The sequence below is a fragment of the Saccopteryx leptura genome, chromosome 4 (genome assembly GCF_036850995.1).
Source record: "Saccopteryx leptura isolate mSacLep1 chromosome 4, mSacLep1_pri_phased_curated, whole genome shotgun sequence".
Taxonomy (NCBI): Eukaryota; Metazoa; Chordata; class Mammalia; order Chiroptera; family Emballonuridae; genus Saccopteryx; species Saccopteryx leptura.
Window position 1 is genome coordinate 3715075 of NC_089506.1, and position 4418 is coordinate 3719492.

The 4418-nt window shown below is 49.2% G+C and overlaps 1 non-coding gene across 1 annotated transcript; it reads left to right on the plus strand.

Annotated features, from left to right (window-relative positions):
• The first annotated feature begins 512 nt into the window (after positions 1-512).
• Positions 513-588, plus strand: TRNAS-AGA (transfer RNA serine (anticodon AGA)). The gene has a single exon. It is a non-coding gene; the product is annotated as a tRNA-Ser (tRNA).
• Positions 589-4418: the final 3830 nt, after the last annotated feature.

Sequence of the window (4418 nt, forward strand, 5' to 3'; positions counted from 1 at the left end):
CAGAACCAAGTCCCTGTTCTCACGGAGCAGACGCTCCCTTGGGGGGCAGGGGTAGACAAGAGGACAGGAAAGACAGAGTGGGAAGTGAAGCCGGAGCGGAGCTGGACAAGTGCTGTCCCCCCAGCAACAGGTGTGGCGGAGAGAGCCGCTCGGAGGAGCAGCGCGGAACAGGAAGCTGAAGTGCTGAGTGTGAGCTGCTGACCACGCCGAGGAAAGGGCCGGCGTCCGGAGGCAGGAGGAGGCTCAGCTTGCTGGAGGGAAGGGCGCAGGATGGGGCTGGTGTCCAGGGGTCAGCTGCCGGGGCCGAGTGGAGGGAGAGGATGCATCAGAGCCCGAGAATAACTCGGGGCTCAAGCACGTCCTTCGATGGAGGAAGCGTGGTGGCAACCGAGGGTCCCCAGCCTGTCCCTCTGACCTCCAACACATTCAGTGAGAAAAGTGCTAACAGGTGAAGCGGAAGGTGGGAGCATGATCTCATTTGCTTCTCTCCACAATTAAAAAGAAATATCGGGGCCCTGGCCGGTTGGCTCAGTGGTGGAGCGTCGGCCCAGAGTGTGGAAGTCCCGGGTTCGATTCCCGGCCAGGGCACACAGGAGAAGCGCCCATCTGCTTCTCTACCCCTCCCCCTCTCCTTCCTCTCTCTCTCTCTCCCCCTCCCGCAGCCAAGACTCCACTGGAGCAAGGTTGGCCCAGGCACTGAGGATGGCTCCATGGCCTCTGTCTCAGGTGCTAGAATGGCTCTGGTTGCAATGGAGCAACGCCCCAGATGGGCAGAGCATCACCCCCTGGTGGGCATGCCAGGTGGATCCAACTCAGGGTGCATGTGGGAGTCTGTCTCTGCCTCTCCGTCTCTCACTTATAAAAAAAAAAAAATCAGGTTGATACAAATTGTCTCCTCGTGACTAAACATCATGTAATTAATTAAGATGTTTTCTCTTTGAAGATGTCAGTACATAAGTTCTCAATTTTTATATAAGAAGGCATCACTAGGTGACTGACTCATTAAGCTCACCTCATGGGTGTGGGTCATACAGACCTCTAGCCATCAAACTTCTTAAACTCGCATCTCCATTCTCAAGGGTGCGTGGTACTCACCTCAGAAACCCCCACTTGAGTCTTTCTAAACAGTCCCACAAGCCACGTACAGTTTCCCCCAAAGCACCTGTACAAACTGTAATTGGTCAGTTAAAGGCTATCCCTGGTCTTCAGGCATTCACAGAGTTCCCGAAAGGGTGTTGCCATATTTTCAGCACTCGGGTTTGTTTGACCGAATATAAAAGGTATTCACTGTTTCTATCTAAAGGACTCGGAAGTCACTGTCTTGTGGTGCCTGTTGGTTTCCGGAGCCACACCTGTTCACTAGCTTGTGAAGATTCTTAGGAATTATCCCAAGACCATAACGGTAAAATAAATGAAACTGAACCAAACAAAACCCCCTTGAGCGGTGAGTCACATCCCACTGTAGCTGATGGTAAAGAGGACGAAACATCAATTGTTAAACGGACGCCCTGTTTACTGGCTCACACACTGCATTCCGCATAACCGACAAGCGATGTCACTGTGACCTGGCGTGTCGTTATTTCTTGATGAGTCAGGTGCCCTTTGGGTGGAAAATTGGTAACGAGAGTTCTTTCTACTGATGCAGCTGCGTGTGCTACGTTTGGTGATGCCACACACCCTGTTAAAAGCGTACCTTGTGCAGTTTTAAACTTTCTCCGAGGTTTGTAGTCAGAGGGAACTACAGCTATTTAGAAGACATAGTCAAGGGACATTGTTCTAATGATCCACGGCCAAGTGTTTCCCATGTTCCCGCCGAGCAGAGCACAGTCTGCAGGTGTCCCTGCCAATGACAACGGACCCGATACCCAGCTTCGCCACAAAGCCTCATAAATGAACAGTTTTCTTTTTTCCCTCTCTACCATCCTGTGCTAGGTGTAGAACCCAGCTTGGAGCCTGTACTGTCTTTCACGCATACCCTAGTCGTAGTCATCAAAAACACCCGGTTAGCCCGTTTCACTCAAGGCAAAACATTGTTTCAAGTTCACTAAATGGACTCTACAGTCTAGAGGATTTACTTCCTTTTCTATAAGCAGAGATACCATGTCGACTGGAACTGATCACAGACTTCCCTAGAATATTTTAGAATTCCCTTCCTTCCTTCCTTCCTTCCTTCCTTCCTTCCTTCCTTCCTTCCTTCCTTCCTTCCTTCCCTCCTTCCTCCCTCCTTCCCACCCACCTTCCCTCCCTCCCTCCCTCCTTTCTTCCTTCCTTCCTTCCTTCCTTCTTTTCTTTTTTAGGTGAGAGGAGGGGAGATAGTGAGGCAGACTCCCATATATGCCCCAACCAAAATTCATCCAGCAACCCCATCTGGGGCCAATACTGAAGTACTGAGCCATTCTTAGTGCCTGAGGCTGATATACTCCAACAGAGCTATCCTCAGCACCTGGCGCCATGCTCGAACCAGTTGAGCCACTGGCTGTGGAAGGGGAAGAGGGACAGCAGTGTGGGCAGAAGCAGATGTCATTTTTCCTGGGTGCCCTGACCAGGGATCAAACCCAGGATGTCCATACACCGGGCCAATGCTCTAGCACTGAGCCACCAGCCAGGGCCAGAATTTCCAATGTTTCACTTTATTGATATCTCATGATAACAATTTTAAGGAGGGCCAGAGAGGGAAAATCAAGGGAATGCACCTTAAACAACCATGTCAGGAATTGAAAATTTCATCTTCCATTCTCTATCAATTTTTGAAACAATTCAAAGTTAAAGTCATAATAATTCCCAAGGGGTAGAAGATTAACTTATATATTATAAAAAAGAAAAAAAAGATATATTCTAAGACCCAAAGGGATGATTATTCAGCTTTAGACTATAATATCGTTATTATTATTATTATTTTGCCCAGTATCTAGTTCTCAACCACGTCTATGCTCCCTATCCCCAAACACAAACCAAAGCGCGTGTGTCACACACCTTTTCCTCTTTCAGTTCTGAGATGACAAGGTGAGTGTGTCTAGACTGCTGGACAGTTTCTAGATGAAAGTCACTTACGTCTTAAAATTACCAACCTCAAAATGATTCTGTAATATTAAAAAAGACGCTTCCATAAAAAGAGTGCCCATAAATAACTTTCCATCAATTCAGCACAACCGACAACGTATCAAGGAAACTAAGGTGACGCCACACGGAAGTGTCTTTGACCTTTCCTGCCTGGCTGCCCGACTGCGGGATCTGCCGTGGAAACTTGAACAGCCAACTAAGACCAGCTTGTGGCACACAACTTGCAGTTCCCTTGAGATTGCAGTAATTTTCAAACCATTCTCGAAAAATGCCCATTTATTTTTTTGCAACAAAGTACATGGGGCTCTAGCTCCTGGGTGAGGTAAATATCCCCTTTCTGCCCACAGTCCTTTATTTGGGGTTATGTAACGTCTTGGGGCTATATCTTAAATACATGCACTTACTCCTAGAGGAAAACAGTTCTCTAAGCTACTAATGTTATATTCTTTGCTGTGATAAGAGCACTCAGGACGCTGGAGAGAAAGCTACATTTGGCAACAACCTGGCAAACTTCCTTTGTCTCCAACCTCTGCAGCAGGTGTTTCCTGTCTGCGGTGCTGTGCACTCTCGCTGTGGTCACCACCCCCCCCCCATCACCGGCCTGCTGCCCCTGCAGAGGGGAGGCAGACGGCAGAGCTGGACAGCACCCCAGGGGCCAGGGCTCCAGCGGCAGGGCTCCTATGATGTCTGAGTGACCTCAGGGCTGTGGGGACTGGGGAGGAAGTCCTCATTACAACTCAGCATTCTGAGCTCAGCACCCTCCACTGGAAGGATGATCAGCCCCGGGAGTGTCTGAAACACAGGTCAATGGGATCCCCACGTTGCTAGGGATGTGTGGGTGCCCCGGGCACTCGCTGGGTCCCTCCCAGGCACATGAAGTGTCCTTTATACGTGGAGGACAGCTTTGCACACATTCCACACTCTAAGAAAGCAACCCAAGACTCAGGTTATTTCTAGGTCTGAAAACGTCCTATGATTCTAACTTGTCCTTTATAATTGTATGTGTATATATATATATATATGTATATATATTATACAATGACCATCCTTGGCACCCCAGATCCCCAATTCCAGCAGAGCCTCGATCGGAAACCAGAGAGGAAAGGATACCCCTTGAATTTCAAACGCCCCGTCAAAATCTGCTTCTCGGAGTTCTATCATTCACTTCCATCAGAAACTTGGAAAACGCCACGTGTTCGACAGTGTCAGGACAGTCCTCCCGATACTGTTGCCCCTGGTTACCAAACCTGCGTCCCGAGCATGCGCACTGTGTTCTCCGAGCCTTTGTTCGCTGTGTACAAACCGCACGTAAAAATGTGTGCTTTGCTATCTCATCCCGAGGGCGCCGCCCTCCTCCT